Below are 17,769 nucleotides of genomic sequence, written 5' to 3' on the forward strand. Positions count from 1 at the left end.
GAGGGTCATTGCCTGGCATTGTGTGGTGTGAACTGGAATGTTGTCCTGATCCTGAGGCATGCTGATATGGACTGTTTATGAACAGAATTATATGAATGTGTGAAAGTATTTGCAAATAGTATTGAACATTGTGCATTCATCAATAAACACCCCTGAACTTGTGTTGGAGGGAAACTCAAAATGATCTACACTAGGAAACAGCCCTGAGGGATTCTTATAGTGATGTTCTAGGGCTGAGATCATTCGCCTCCAAAAACCCCAACCATCTTCATATGCCCATGTTAAAAATATGTCCCAGAGAAATTTCTAAGTAGTAAAAACTGGTCCCAGATTGTGGTCAGTAGTGAAGTGGTGGTCCAACAGTGATTGTTGAAAAAGCTGCCTACAGAAATAGTGATCTGTGATGTGTATTTGATCTTTCTCAGTGATAATTTTATTCTGCGTCTGCTATAGGGAATCTCTGGTGTCTGCTGTTCATCGAAAAGACAAGAAAAAAATACATAACTACGTTAACTTACCTACTTTACAAGATTATTTATTTTTCAAATGACAAAAGCTTTACCCTAACATGCCTGACTAGCCATGACTTATAGCAGAGGAATATCTAACATTCAGAAACCAGGAGGGAACTCATTACATTTAAAAAGATGCTAATGGCCTCTGTGACTACAGACAATCAAATTCCAAAGGATTATCCCATCGCCCTTTACATTTCTACGGCAGAGCTCTGGCTATGGAGACAGTTTATCTGTAAGGATGAAAGGAACCCTGACTCCTCTATTAAACATCTCAAAATTCCAGACCTGGAAAAATAAGGGTGTGATTCTCCCAAACAAAATCAAAGTGCCTAAACGGGTGGGTACCTGTTTTCATTAGTTTAATGAATCTCCGACACTTTGTGCATCATAAGTGCCACAGGGGAATCCATGCCCTAAGTGGGGGGACAGGGCCTGAACCTGCTAGGCTGGAATCAAACCGCTGAGCAGGCCACTATGCACACGCCAATCTGTCAATGGGGAGACCAATGCATGCGCACTGCTCCCCCCCCCCTTCCTCCTCCTCTCACCCCACTCCCCATTGCTGGCCTCCCAATCACTGGTCTTCCAATTGCTTCCCAGACCCCCCTCCTGATCTTCAGCTTCCCAACACCAACCCCACCCCCACCCCCCAGATCACTGGCCTCCCTGAGCCCGCCCACCAGGTCAGTCCCAATCATCATCCCACCTTAGCCAGACCTGACCCACTTCCCCACCCATGGCCAGCCCCAATCCACCCCCATGTGCAGTCCCGATCCCCCACCATGTCCAGCCCCAATTGCCCCCTTCCCATGTGCAGCCTCGATCACCTTCCACCCTCCCTTTCCCACTGATCCCTAATGCAAGGTATGCAGCAGGACCCCCCCCCCCCCCCATTAACACCAATCAGCCCCCCCAGTATGCCCCACCACTCTCTGGCCCCAACCCCTTGCCACTGCCTGGTGGGCAATGCCAGTGTGCCCAGTGGGCATAGCCAGGGTGCCCAGTGGGCATTGCCAGGCTCTCTGGCTGGCACTGTCCACGGGGCACCCCCCCTGTCGCTGACCTCACGGGGAGGCCTCAATGGCCTCCGTCCCCACCAGCGAGGTGATCATGCCTGGTCCCTGTTAATGGGAACCAGCTTTAATGCCCGCTGGTGGGAACCTCTCTCAGCATCAGGGGAGACATTAGCAAGCCCGGAGAATACTTCCCCGGGCTAGCTAATGAAATGGACAAGTCGTGAGGAGACAATGGCTGAGTGGTATTATCGCTTGACTATTAATCCAAAAACTCAGCTAATGTTCTGGGGACCCGGGTTTGGAATCTCACCATTACAGGTGGTGGAATTTGAATTCAATAAAAAATATCCGGAATGAAGAATCTAATGATGACCATGAAACTATTGTCAAATGTTGTAAAAACCCATCTGGCGCGCCAATGTCTTTAGGGAAGGAAATCTACCCTCCTTACCTGGTTTGACCTATATCTGACTTCAGAGCCACAGCAATGTGGTTGACTCTCAACTGCCCACTGAATGAGAGCAATTGGGATGGGTCATAAATTCTGGCCAGACGCCCGTGTCCAACGAATGAATGAAAAAAAGGAGAAATCAGCATTGTTTAAATGAATCCCGCTCATGTCCATAACACGAGCAACATTAATCTTATGAAGCAGGCAAAGCCGTCAATCACAATGAAACAGTCCCATAGATTTTCCTGCATTTTTTCACCATTTTATACCAGACACTAAGGTAGAAAATGAAATATCATAAACTTTGAGAAAATTTTGATTATTTCTAAATAGTGAAATATTAGGCTGGACTTTACGGCTTTGCTCATCCCAAAACTGTGGAATCCCACCTGAGGTCAACAGACCTTTCCATGTTCTGCCCCTCGCCTGCTACGTTCCCGTGGCAGGCGGGCCGGTAAAATTCCGGCCATTGTATCATAATGTAGAAACTTGATATTCCACAAGAATAGAAATAGTTTTTTTCAATTTTTCCAAAACGTTTTCCAATTTTTTATGAATTAGTACACGGTTAAAAACATTTTCTGAGGACTTTCACAGGGAGACTGCAGGGCCACAGAGGGTGCATTCATGCCACAGTTTCTATCAGGCTTTGTTTGGCCTGCAACACTATACCCGACCTTCTGTCTCAAGCCAGAACCTGCATGGGTCAGTGACTAGGGAACGTGTAGCGACGTGACAAAAAGAAGACAGGGAGGCTAATAGCGTAAAAAGTGGAAGGTCACGTCAAATCAAGTGATTTCTCAGATCTCCATCTGTAAACTGCAACAGCACACTCTGTTGGGGAGGAGGGAATTACAGACAGCAATTTATTAATTTCTGTGTTTAAATGCACAGGTGTGGACATTAGAAGTTGCTGTCAATTCCACAGTCATAATGTCGGCATATACTGACAGCTTTTGCTGTCATTTAGCTGCAAACATCCAGGTCATATTCTGCTAATATCAATTAGGAAGTACTTTACGGACAACTACTGAGGAAGAACAAACTTGAGTGTGTCCAGCACCTTTCAGATCCCAAGTACTTTGTTGAAGTGCTGTAATATAGAAAACATGGCAGGCAATTTACACACAGCAAAGTCGCAGAAACAGAAAAGGAGTAAATGACCAGATAGTCTGTTTTGGTGATGTTAATCAGGACATGAGGGGAATCCCCTGCCCATCTTCAAAAAGTGCCATTGTGATCTCTAGTTCACTTGAGAGGCCAAAAAACACTTTGATTTTTACATTTCATCTGAAGACGAAACCTCCAACAGTGCAGGACTCCTTCAGTATTGCACTGAATTCACTGTATCATATTCTTTAGAATGCTGCCGAGTGTTTCACAAGACTAATGTAACAAATTGAACACCAACAAGTTCCTCAAAACAGCAAATGAGGTGAACAACTAGTCAAATTGTTTTTTGAGTACTATTACAGACAAGGGCAGGAGAGAACTGAAACCTTTTCCCCTTTTCCCTTATTGTCCGTAATCAGTGTGTTCTTGGAAAGGGAAATCGGTTCGATTTTCAACCCCTGAGTACGTGGTCAATTTCAAAATATTCAGCAGCAAGCTTTTGTGGGTTTAAATAAAGAGGGGTATATAATCATGCACTCACCCTGACAGTTTAAATGCTAGATCACTCACTCGCACACTTGTGAAAGTTACAGTTCAAGAGGATAGTGCACTTTTACAAGTTGCAAACAAAAGAATAGTTTCATAATTCACGTTCGACTTGCATTTGGAAAACCAGTCGTTGCGGGCCCATTGAAGTAGATGGTTCATTCTGAAAAGGTAATCTAGGTGGCTTCAATAGCTGGAGTTGTACAGATATCAACTTTGTGCAGAGTTCCCTAAAGGAGATGGCTTCTTTCAGCAGATGACAAAATTAGTTATTTCTAGTTACCTTACCAGGAGGTCATGTTTCTGTGCCAGTGGACACTGAAAAGGAATGGCTGGGAGAGTTTAAGATGAAGAAGTCACAAGTTTGTTAAAGGGCATGGATGCTAATGATTTTTTCCTGTAGCTACTGTTTCTTGCTGTGTTCTTTGCGGACAGGCCAGTTTTTCTCTGTATTTTTGGAATAAAATAATTTGGGAGCTAAATTCAATTTTGGTTATATGATCAACTGCTAATATGCACCCAGAATGGTTTGGGAGTCAGAAGCCATTGCTATACAATGTGGGATGAATTATAGTTATGCTCATTTACTTATGATTATTGGTTCCTGTATCTTTCTGTTCAATATCAAATGGGTCTCCGAGTGAATTGAGTTCTGAGTTTCAGGTGGATCGCAGGCAAAAGCAGGTGTAAATCCCACAGATGGGTTTTGTCTCAGTATGTCCATTCAAGGGCGGAGACTCCCGCCCATGGTTATTTAATCTGGAACTTTCTGGAGGCTTAAGGTAGAAATGGAAACATCATCTAACCTCTGATAGCTATTGTTAGTGCCCATTTTAAAATGAAAGATAGTTCCAGAAAATTATTTATTGAACGCACTCCATCTGCAAAGTTACAAATGGTACATGATGTCACTGGGCATGGCACACCAACCTCTATATAAAAACATAGAAACTAGAAGCAGGAGTAGGCCATTCGGCCCTTCAAGCCTGCTCTGCCGTTCATTATGATCATGGCTGATTATCAAATTCAATATTTTGATCCCCCCCTTACCCCCATATCCCTTGACCCCTTTAGCCCCAAGAGCTATATCTAATTTCTTCTTGAAATCAGACAACGTTTTGGCCTCTACTACTTCCTGTGGTAGTGAATTCCACACATTCACCATTCTCTGGGTGAAGAAATTTCTCCTCACCTCAGTTCTAAAAGGTTTACCCCTTATCCTCAAACTATGACCCCTAGTTCTGGACTCCCCACCATTGGGAACGTTTTTTCTGAATCTACCCTGTCTAACCCTGTTAGAATTTTATAAGTTTCTATGAGATTCCCTCTGACTCTTCTAAACTCCAGTGAATATAATCCTAACCCTTAACTCTTCTCATATGACAGACCTACCATCCCAGGGCTCAGCCTGGTAAACCTTCGCTGCACTCCTTCAATAAGTTTCTATGAGATCGCCTCTTACTCTTCTAAACTCCAATGAATACAATCCTAACCGATTTAGTCTCTCCTCATATGACAGACCTGCCATCCCAGGGATCAGCCTGGTAAACCTTCACTGCACTCCCTCTATAGCAAGGACATCCACCCTCAGATAAGGACACCAAAGCTGCACACAATACTCCAGGTGTGGCCTTACCAACACCCTATACAATTGCAGTAAAACTATATAATTTGGCACAAGTGATCACAGTTAAATATTTTTGTTTCTGTTAAGCAACATTTTGCTGTTGAATATCTATCTACCTAGCAGTACTCATCACACCAAACTTGAAAATTATGACTCCTCCTGTTACCTAACACTGCTCACTATGATTCTTCACTGAACAGTCAAGATGCCCTGAGACCGCAAATGAAATTTTTAAGACAACCATTTCCTGGCCAGTTGTTTTCATCTCTATCTACAGGTACATCTGGGGACAAATTAAAGCATAATATTAATAGCCCATGCCACTACCCCAATTCTATCCTCGTACACCATCCAATAAATTATGATCTGCAAAATTAGTTGTTAGTTGCTTCAGGCAAATGATTAACTAAAAGTATCTTCTAATTTGTTTCAGGGGAAATGGTTTGATTCACAGTCCTGTAATTCCAGGAACACCCGACAACTGGTACATATAGCCAGTTTTCTCATGGTTTGGCTATAAAAGCAAAGAGAAATATCCACCTCAGTATGTGCCACAGAATCATCAACCTGTTTAACAGGAATGCACCTCACAGAAGACATTGCCCAGAAAAATAGCTTTCTTTCTAGGTTTTTTTTTTGCACCCTAAGTTTCTCGCTGCATTTTCTGAAGGGAATGAGTTGCGTAGGAGCATGGATTTATGGATCCTTACCCAGGGAACTGTTCGTGCATGAGCCCGCACAGTGAGTGTTGGTAGGTTCTTTGATGATCTTGGAGAGTAATTGTGCCCTTTATCACCAGACGTGCATTATGGAATCACTAAGCAATCCCCAATGATTTCCCCAGCCCTTGGACAGGGAGGTGACTGTTATGTTTCCACCTCTTGCACATATTAGGGACTGAAGTAATTGTAATGCTAGACAATAATTTCTTATTGTAAAGACGTACAATGTGATAGCTGATTAGAAATGTCATGACACTACACAAATGTTGCATAAAATTAAAAGAATGAAGTACATTCATATGGCACTTTTCATGAATACCAGATGTCTCAAGATGCTTTACAGTCATGAAGTCAATGAAGTGCTTTTTGAAGTGTAGTTACTGTTTTTATAATTCATTCGTGGGACATGGGCGTCACTGGCTGGGCAGCATTAATTGCCCATCTCTAGTTGCCCTTGAGAAGGTAGTGGTGAGCTGCCTTCTTGAATCGCTGCAGTCCACATGCTGTGGGTTGACCCACAATGCCGTTAGGGAGGGAATTCCAGGATTTTGACCCAACAACTGCGAAGGAACGGCGATATATTTCCAAGTCAGGACGGTGAGTAGCTTGGAGGGGTACTTGCAAGTGGTGGTGTTCCCATGTATCTACTACCCTTGTCCTTCTAGATGGAAATGGTCGTGGGTCTGGAAGGGAGTGCAATGGACAACAACAACACGAAGGAGCTAGGTCAGTGATAGGCAAGCTAGGCTAGTGAGTGGGTCGCATGAATAGCCCTCCGTCATCTCAGTGGGCCGCAAGATTGTAATCAGACGTGTTGATTAACTATGACCCCATGAATAAGATTGAATACATTTAATAGATGTCAGATATTTTATTACAAATTATAGAAAATGATTAATCATTCATATATTAACAGAGCTGTCAACTTCAAATGGTAAAAACAAAAGAAATATTTACACTTTGGACGCGGATGGAGCGTACAGCTCTCACAGTCAATGCTATGAGCAATCAGTCCGCATCTCACTTCACTTGCCCTTGCTTTACATGCGTATCACTTCAATCATACCGCTCGGAGCAAACTACGCGGATGGAAATCAGTGGAATGTGGCAACTCTCACATGGGCAACAGTCAACAGGATTTCTTCTGGCCACATTCAGAACCCAGATGGGCCATAAGAACATAAGAAATAGGAGCAGGAGTAGGCCATCTAGCCCCTCAAGCCTGCTCCACCATTCAATAAGATCATGGCTGATCTGATAGTGGGTTCAGTTCCACTTACCCGCCCGCTCCCCATAACCCTTAATTCCCTTAATGGTTAAAAATCTATCTATCTGTGACTTAAACACATTTAACGAGGTAGCCTCTACTGCTTCATTGGGCAGAGAATTCCAAAGATTCACTACCCTCTGGGAGAAGAAGTTCCTCTTCAACTCTGTTCTAAATTGACTCCCCCGTATTTTGAGGCTGTGCCCCTTAGTTCTTGTTTCCATTGTAAGTGGAAATAACCTCACTGCTTCTACCCTGTCTAGCCCCTTCATTATCTTATATGTCTCTATAAGATCTCCCCTCAACCTTCTAAACTCCATGTGGCCCCCAGAATGCAGGTTGCCACCACTGAGTTAAATGCTATTTTGGTGAGAGCCAAAATGTCAGTGCTGCCAATTTGGATCTCAATGCTAATGCCATCTCTTAAACAGCAGGAAGCAAGAAACACAGAAGCACTGGAGAGCAGCTAAAGGAGTGGATAGAATATTTAAAGCAGAAAATGGGAGATGGCTAAGTCGAGAGGTAAAGCCAGTTTGTAACTTCTGAATCAGTCTATTCAACAGCCAACAGAGACAGACTACCAGCAGCATGTCATAGAATTAGAATCATAGAATCCTTACAGTGAAGAAGGAGGCCACAATCCCACCCAGGCCCTATTCCCGTAACCCCATATATTTATCCTGCTAATCCCCCTGACACTGGGGGCAATCAACCTAACCCACACATCTTTGGACTGTGGGAGGAAACCGGAGCACCCAAAGGAAACCCACACAGACACAGGGGGAATGTGCAAACTCCACGCAGACAATGAGCCAAGGCCAGAATTGAACCCGGGTCCCTGGCACCATGAGGCAGCAGTGCTAACCACTGTGCCATGTCGTACTTTGAAAACCTAATTAAAACATACATCCGTAAGTCACCACAAAAATATCAGCAGCAGAAAACTGTAGGGAGGGAAGTACAATTGCGAGAGTGAGTTAGGACAAGCTAAAGCCTTAGAAATAGTACAGGAGTACACCAGAATATTTTGTATTTCAGTGTAAAGCTCAGGAAAGGTGCATTGGTTAGATGCATTGGCCATGCTAAATTCTCCCTCAGTGTACCTAAACAGGCTCCGGAGTGTGGTGGCTAGGGGGTTTTCACATAACTTCATTGCATTGTTAATGTAAGCCTACTTGTGACACTAATAAATAGGCTTAAAATTAAACTTAAAAATACCAGTGCCACACATGCAAAGCATGAGTATAGAAAAGCAACAACATTTGGATGAAGTTCTGTGTATTTCTCTACAGCATCTGAATAAATTAAAGTTTATAACTGAAACTCGGATACTTAAATGTAAAGCTAAACAGCAACTGGAAATCTTCAAGGTACAAATTCACAGAAATTAATTGTACTGCCGTCAGAGATTTTTACAATATCCAAAACACGCCACAAGTACAACCTGCGCTGCCTACAGGTGTCACGAGGAAAAGGATAATATTCAGATGATACAAGGTAGCTGTAGACACATTTAACATGGCAAAAAGCCATAACATCTGTGTTTTCAATGGAACTTTGTAATGGATATAGTAATGGATGTATTGAATTTAATAACATGTTTATAAAATAGCCTGCCTCGTCTCAAACATTCAGAATTGCCGCTCAGCAAGGAAGTGGAGGAGAAGAACGAGAGGAGATAAAGAGAAAACGTGTAAGATAGCACTTGCAAAGTAAGCACGCTTGCCGAAAGCAAATTTCAGGAAAAATATCTTCCATCGGCATCGTATTATTCAAAACTGCATAAATTGCCTGCAGTACTTTGATTTCTTTGCAAGTGTAATTACTAAACTGCAATCAATCAATCAAGCTTCATGTAGAACTTCTGAAAGGGAACATGACCCAATAACATGTAAGACAGTTGCCAAGAGCACTTTGAATTTCTTGCGCTTATGCTTTCAAAGTATAAACCATGCATGGGGTGGGGTAGAACAACCGAACATTATTGGCCCGGATCAGATTCTGTCTTTGATCTCAGCTAAATTAACTGAGGACCTACTGAGCAAAAGCTGAGGTGCGTGACTGCCAGGGCAGTAGAGAAAATAGGAAGGGAGAGTCATCCTCAGTCAACCTCACCTAGTAGGTGGATGAGGGGTGAGCTGGCAATGGACTGGGAGCCTGTCAACTCTTCACACTTTCGGCTGTGGGTGTATCAGTGTGCAAGAGGTAACGCTTACCTGGAATAATGGAAAATACCCAGAAACACAAAAATTCAAACAAAACACATTCATATACAATGCCTTGGCTAATCTGTTTTCAAAAGTTGCACTTTGATTTCAATTACTTTGTCAAGTTGCGTTTTGTCATAGCATTTGAGAGTTTCAGATTGACTACACTTTAAAATGACATAGAATCATAGAATCATAGAAGCACACAGTGCAGAAGAGGCCCTTCGGCCCTTTGAGTCTGCACCAACACGCAAGAAACACCTGACCCCACACCTAATCCCATCTGCCAGCACTTGGGCCATAGCCCTGAATGAGCCAAGGCCGGAATTGAACCCGGGTCCCTGGCACCATGAGGCAGCAGTGCTAACCACTGTGCCATGTCGTACTTTGAAAACCTAATTAAAACATACATCCGTAAGATCCGTATGATGTGCCAAGTGCTCATCCAGATACTTTTTAAAAGATTTCTCTACCATCCTCCGAGGCAGCGCATTCCACACGGTCACCATCTCTGGATAAAATAATTCTCCCTCACATCCTCCCTAGACCTCCTGCCCCTCACCTTGAGCCTATGCCCCATCATGACTGAGCCTGCAATAAAGGGGAATAGCTGCTCTTTATCCGCTCTGTCAAGATTCCTCATAATCTTGTACATCTCGATCAGGTCGCCCCTCAGTCTTCTCTACTCCAGCGAAAACAACCCAAGCCTATTCAACCTCTCTTCATAATTTAAATATAGTATATAACCTCTCAATTGCTTTTTTTACAAAAGACATTTCTCAAACTGACTGGGCACAGAAAACAGTCCTTGGTTTTCATATTTTTTTTTCTCACCAGCTCCAGACTTGTTGTTTCTCACTTAAGTAAGTGACTAATTAGGTCTTTTCTATCTCAAACCGCAACAGATTTCCATACGGAATGATGTTATGCCCACACATCACAGAGATTTACCAGGATGCTGCCTGGTTTGGAGGGTAGGTCTTATGAGGAAAGGTTGAGGGAGCTAGGGCTGTTCTCTCTGGAGCGGAGGAGGCTGAGGGGAGACTTAATAGAGGTTTATAAAATGATGAAGGGGATAGATAGAGTGAACGTTCAAAGACTATTTCCTCAGGTGGATGGAGCTATTACAAGGGGGCATAACTATAGGGTTCGTGGTGGGAGATACAGGAAGGATATCAGAGGTAGGTTCTTTACGCAGAGAGTGGTTGGGGTGTGGAATGGACTGCCTGCAGTGATAGTGGAGTCAGACACTTTAGGAACATTTAAGCGGTTATTGGATAGGCACATGGAGCACACCAGGATGATAGGGAGTGGGATAGCTTGATCTTGGTTTCAGATAAAGCTCGGCACAACATCGTGGGCCGAAGGGCCTGTTCTGTGCTTTACTGTTCTATGTTCTATGTTCTAAATTTCTAGTATTAGCGGCCTCCGGCAGTCACCACCGTAGACAGGACATTTCATCCAAATGGCAGCTCCTCCCAATGCATAACATAGTGTTGGCCTACTTTTTTGCCGTGCATCTTCACACCCCATGTTGTTTTTTTACCCTTTGGGGAATAATGGGGTGGTGGTAGGTGGGGGGGGGGGCGGCGGGGGCGGGGGGGGGGGGGGGGGGGGGGGCGGCAGTGGAAGGATTCCTGAGCTGATTATCATCCCATTGAACCATGTTGAACCCTCCTTCCGTGGCCAACAAGTCCTGGAGTTGGACTTGAACCCAGAGCTTCTGGTCGATCCAGAGGTAGGGACACTACCACTGCGCCACATGGCATCCTGCTTTGACTATATGAGATAGTCCTACCAGGGTGGCATTTCACATCATGACCATCCAATTCGGATCCAATAATACCATCAAGCCAAGACACTGATGAATACAAACAATATTAATACAAATAAGCTACAAGCAGGTGAAAATGATCTAAATGATTAGATGCTGGTTGGTACATTTCCCAAAAACATGATGTTCTCTGAATATGTTTATTCCTACATTCAGTAACTTTTAGTCTGCACCTTCACATCATTTCAGACGGAGAGTCACCAAGTATCAGTTACAGGGATTGCTGTAATATGAGTTGGATGCAATTCAGAGTTTGCTCACTCTGTCCAATTCTTTGTCAACATTCATTAAACCTTAACCTTGTTAAACCACTCCACTCTATGCCGTCTCCGGGAGTAATTGCCTGCTTAGTGGTATACCGTGGTCTTTTTTGGGTGGTGCCTTTTAGACGTCAAGAGTTGGAATTAAACTGCACAAAATAATTACGCGTAGTATCCTGATTTATAATTTTTAATAAATAAATGACTGATGTCAGATAATCATGTAAAACAATATCTCAAAGATGTAGTGTCGCTCGCTTTGAGAACAGCGTTACTGCTGTAATACAGAAGAATTGGCAATGAGGGTTAACCTTTAGATAAGGTTAAGATAAAGAGGGTTATAACTAATAGCCTGTATAATCCTTTGAGGACTGCATTACTACAACTCTTACGCCTAAGTACTTTAGGCATTTCCATTACTTACTATAGTTGTTGGTTTAATTTGTAGGGAAATAGCGAAAGCTCTGAAAAATTAATGTGAATTGCATCAGCGTTCTTCAATTTCAATATCATACCTTTCTCAGCCAAAGCTCTTTAAGAAGAGAAGGATAGTATTAAGTGTTCAATTACCAAACTGCAACTTGGCCTCACATATAAGCAAAACATTCAGTCCAATGATATGAAATATCTATTTGGTCTTAAGCTGATTTTAGGGGTTTTTTTATCAGTAGAAATTACATGAGATTAGCACTTTCATATAAAGACCGATCTTGGCTGTTCCACATCACACCTGTTCACCAAGAGATCAGGAAGGGACTTGTTCAAAGGAACGAATTGCTGTTGTTGAACAGACATAAAAACGGCTCTTGTGACAGATTCTTGTGCAGGAGCCAAAACCAACATCAAACCATCGTCACATTATTTGGTAAAAGAGCAGCAGATCTTTGTCCAACTGTGAGAACTCTGATCAGGTTTAACTCAATCCAGAATCATTTCCTTTAATGTCTGGATTTAAATCAAGAGCATGTAACTAAGACATCAAAACAGGTTCTTCAGTCGATTCCATTTAAGTAAAAACAGGACAGGTTGGTATCCGAATTTGTAGCACAAGGACCTGGCACACACATAGTTAACATGGGACTGAACACAGTACTGCCCACAGAGTGATGTAAGAGAATAGATGACCCGCACCTAGGGTGTCAGCCTGCTGTTGATCAGAGCCATGTGCACAAGCAAGCAAGCAGTTCCTAGCTTGAACCCTTTACTGTATACATGTAAAGGTAAAGTTGGCATAGTTCCAGATGACTGGTGGTGATTTAACCTGAGGATCTTTGTTGTTTGGATTTAATATCAGTTGTTTGGATTTAATCTCAGTTGTTTGGATTTAATATCAGTTGTTGTGGATTTAATCTCAGTTGTTTGGGTTTAATCTCAGTTGTTTGGGTTTAATATCAGTTGTTTGGGTTTAATGTCAGTTGTTTGGGTTTAATCTCAGTTGTTGTGGATTTAATATCAGTCGTTTGGGTTTAATCTCAGTTGTTTGGATTTAATATCAGTTGTTTGGATTTAATCTCAGTTGTTTGGATTTAATATCAGTTGTTGTGGATTTAATCTCAGTTGTTTGGGTTTAATCTCAGTTGTTTGGGTTTAATATCAGTTGTTTGGGTTTAATGTCAGTTGTTTGGGTTTAATCTCAGTTGTTGTGGATTTAATCTCAGTTGTTGTGGATTTAATCTCAGTTGTTTGGGTTTAATCTCAGTTGTTTGGGTTTAATATCAGTTGTTTGGATTTAATATCAGTTGTTTGGGTTTAATCTCAGTTGTTTGGGTTTAATCTCAGTTGTTTGGGTTTAATCTCAGTTGTTTGGGTTTAATATCAGTTGTTTGGGTTTAATCTCAGTTGTTTGGGTTTAATCTCAGTTGTTTGGGTTTAATATCAGTTGTTCTGGGTTTAATCTCAGTTGTTTGGGTTTAATCTCAGTTGTTTAGGTTTAATCTCAGTTGTTTGGGTTTAATCTCAGTTGTTTGGGTTTAATATCAGTTGTTCTGGGTTTAATCTCAGTTGTTTGGGTTTAATATCAGTTGTTTAGGTTTAATCTCAGTTGTTTTGGGTTTAATCTCAGTTGTTTTGGTTTAATCTCAGTTGTTTGGGTTTAATCTCAGTTGTTTAGGTTTAATCTCAGTTGTTTGGGTTTAATCTCAGTTGTTTGGGTTTAATATCAGTTGTTCTGGGTTTAATCTCAGTTGTTTGGGTTTAATATCAGTTGTTTAGGTTTAATCTCAGTTGTTTTGGGTTTAATCTCAGTTGTTTGGGTTTAATCTCAGTTGTTTGGGTTTAATCTCAGTTGTTTGGGTTTAATCTCAGTTGTTTGGGTTTAATCTCAGTTGTTTGGGTTTAATCTCAGTTGTTTGGATTTAATGTCAGTTGTTTGGATTTAATGTCAGTTGTTTGGATTTAATCTCAGTTGTTTGGGTTTAATCTCAGTTGTTTGGGTTTAATCTCAGTTGTTTGGGTTTAATCTCAGTTGTTTGGGTTTAATCTCAGTTGTTTGGGTTGAATCTCAGTTGTTTGGGTTTAATCCCAGTTGTTGTGGGTTTAATCTCAGTTGTTTGGATTTAATCTCAGTGGTTTGGATTTAATCTCAGTTGTTTGGGTTTACTCTCCGTTATTTGGGTTTAATCTCAGTTGTTTGGGTTTAATCTCAGTGGTTTGGGTTTAATATCAGTTGTTTGGATTTAATCTCAGTTGTTTGGATTTAATCTCAGTTGTTTGGGTTTAATCTCAGTTGTTTGGGTTTAATCTCAGTTGTTTGGGTTTAATCTCAGTTGTTTGGATTTAATCTCAGTTGTTTGGATTTAATCTCAGTTGTTTGGGTTTAATATCAGTTGTTTGGGTTTAATATCAGTTGTTCTGGGTTTAATCTCAGTTGTTTGGGTTTAATCTCAGTTGTTTGGGTTTAATCTCAGTTGTTCTGGGTTTAATCTCAGTTGTTCTGGGTTTAATCTCAGTTGTTCTGGGTTTAATCTCAGTTGTTCGGGTTTAATCCCAGTTGTTTGGGTTTAATCTCAGTTGTTTGGGTTTAATATCAGTTGTTAATATCAGGGATTTGTTCCCAGGAGCAGGCTGAGGGTAAGAGAGTGGGTTTTCTGACTTTAATTAATTATTTATTTTTTCAGTTAATTTTGGGTTTAAAATCGGAGGTTTTTTTCAAAACCGGAAGTCGGGCCAGGAGAGGCCTGGGGAAGTTTTTGGAGGGTTTAAAAGCGCACCAAAGTATACAGCGGGCAGCATCGTAGCGGGCAGCAGAGTGAGTGGGAAGTTGAGTGAGCTGTCAGGGCTTTGGCTCACAGGGCTTGGACGAGCAGGGGTGAGTTTTTGTTTCCTTACACTCTTATTAACTTTTCACTGTCTTACTTGACATAAAGTGTCCAGTATGAGTGTGAAACCAGTGTGTTGTTCCCAGTGTAGGATGTGGGAGGTCCTGGAGGCATCTGGCCTCCCGGACATCCACATCTGTGAGGGGTGTGTCGAGCTGCGGTTCCTGAGGGACCGTATTAGGGAGCTGGAACTGCAGCTCGAGGATCTTAGGCTGATGAGGGAGAATGAGGAGGTGATAGACAAGAGCTATCATCAGGTGGTCACACCAGGGCAACGGGAGGAGGCCAAGTGGGTGATGGCCAGGAAGGGTAAGGCTAGGGTGGTTGAGAGCACCCCAGTGGATTTGCCCCTGCACAACAAGTACTCCTGCTTGAGTACTGCTGGGGGGGGACAGCCCGCCTGGGGGAAGCAGCAGTGGCCGTGTCTCCGCAGTGGAGTCCAGCCCTGTAACTCAGAGGGCTAAGGAAAAGAGGAGGAAGGCGGTATTAATCGGGGACTCGATGGTGAAGGGGAGTGACAGGCGTTTCTGCGGAGGTAGGCGGGATTCTCGCATGGTGGTCTGCCTCCCTGGGGCCGGGATCCAGGATGTCGCTAGTCGCGTCCCGGAAATCCTGAGGTGGGAGGGAGAGGAGCCTGAGGTAGCGGTACATATTGGTACCGCTGATGTGGGTAGGAAGGGAGAAGGGGTCATGAAAAGGGAGTACAGGGAATTAGGGAGACAGCTGAGAAAGAGGAAAGCAAAGGTAGTAATCTCAGGATTACTGCCTGTGCCACGGGAAGGTGAGGGCAGGAATGGAGTGAGGTGGAAGATGAATGTGTGGCTGAGGGACTGGTGCAGGGGGCAGGGATTCAGGTTCCTGGACCATTGGGACCTCTTTAGGGGCAGGGGTGATCTGTATACAAAAAACGGGTGGAACTTGAATCACACGGGGACCAATATCCTGGCCGGTAGGTTGGCTAAGGTTACTGGGGAGAATTTAAACTAGATAGGTTGGGGGGAGGGGAGCTAGAAGAGTTGACTAGGATCAAGGAACTAATTGATGGGGTGGAGGATGCAGGGGTAAGGGGAATTACAAAATTAATGGTAGAGGAGAGGGTGCAAGTGAATGAAGGCGGTAATTTAGATAAGGGAGTAGAGGGAGAGGGTGTTCGCGACTCATCAAAGCGGGTCCAGATAAAAGCTGGAATAAGGACACTTTGCCTGAATGCACGAAGCATTCGGAACAAGGTAAATGAGTTGATGGTGCAAATCAGCACAAGTGGGTACGATCTAGTGGCCATTACAGAAACGTGGCTGAAAGGTGACCAGGACTGGGAGATGAATATCCAGGGGTATCAGGCGTTTAGGAAGAATAGACAGGAAGGAAAAGGTGGTGGGGTCGCGCTATTAATAAGAGATAATATCAGGGTAGTACTGAGGGATGACATAGGCTCTGAGGAACAAAACGTGGAATCATTATGGGTAGAGATGAGGAATAGTAGAGGGAGAAAGACACTAGTAGGTGTGGTATATAGGCCCCCAAATAATAATGTTGAGGTAGGGAGGGCTATAAACAAGCAGATAAGGGATGCGTGTAAAAACGGAACGGCAATAATCATGGGGGACTTCAACATGCACATTGACTGGCAGACTCAAGTCGGTAAGGGTGGAATGGAGGAAGAGTTCTTAGAATGCTGTCGGGATAGTTTCCTTGAACAGCATGTTACGGAACCGACGAGGGAACGAGCTATTTTGGATCTGGTATTGTGTAACGAGGTAGGTAGAATTAAGGATCTTATTGTGAAGGACCCTCTTGGGTCTAGTGACCACAATATGGTCGAATTTCTGATTCAGATGGAAGAGGAGAAAGTTTGGTCCCAAACCAGTGTCCTCTGTTTGAACAGAGGGAAATATGATAGGATGAGGGATGAATTGGCTAAGGTAGACTGGGAGAGCAGGCTGGCAGGTAGGATAGCTGAGGAACAGTGGAGGATTTTTAAGGAGATCCTTTTCAGTTCTCAGCAAAAATATATTCCAGCAAAAAACAAGGATTGTAAGAAAAGGGAGAACCAGCCGTGGATAACGAAGGAAATAAAGGAGAGTATTAAAATAAAAACAGCTGCGTACAGAGTGGCCAAAAATAGTGGAGAAACAAGTGATTGGGAAAAATTTAAGAAACAACAAAGAGAGACTAAGAAAGCGATAAAGAAAGGAAGGATAGACTATGAAGCTCGGCTAGCAATTAATATAAAAAATGATAGTAAAAGTTTTTATAAATATATAAAAAGGAATAGAGTGGCTAGAGTGAATGTTGGACCCTTGGAGGACGAGAGGGGGGAGTTAATAGTGGGAAATGAGGATATGGCTGAGTCTTTAAATAAGTTTTTTGTGTCGGTCTTCACGGTGGAGGACACAAATAGTTTGCCAAATATTAACGATAGAGGGTTGGCAGCAGGAGAAATACTTAATACCATTAATGTTACCAGAGAGGCAGTGCTGGGTAGACTAATGGGACTGAAGGTGGATAAGTCCCCGGGTCCGGATGGAATGCATCCCAGGGTATTGAAAGAAATGTCAGAGGTAATAGTGGATGCGTTAGTGATTATTTATCAAAACTCGTTGCATTCTGGGGTAGTGCCGGTTGATTGGAAAACGGCTAATGTTACGCCGCTGTTTAAAAAAGGAAGGAGACAAAAGGCGGGTAACTATAGGCCGGTCAGCTTAACGTCTGTAGTAGGGAAAATGCTGGAATCCATTATTAAAGAGGAGATAGCAGGGCATCTGGATAGAAATGGTTCGATCAATCAGACGCAGCATGGATTCATGAGGGGAAAGTCGTGCTTGACGAACATGTTGGATTTTTATGAAGATGTGACTAGGGCGGTTGATGGAGGAGAACCGGTGGATGCG

This window comes from Mustelus asterias, chromosome 21, assembly GCF_964213995.1.
Source record: "Mustelus asterias chromosome 21, sMusAst1.hap1.1, whole genome shotgun sequence".
NCBI classification, from domain to species: Eukaryota; Metazoa; Chordata; class Chondrichthyes; order Carcharhiniformes; family Triakidae; genus Mustelus; species Mustelus asterias.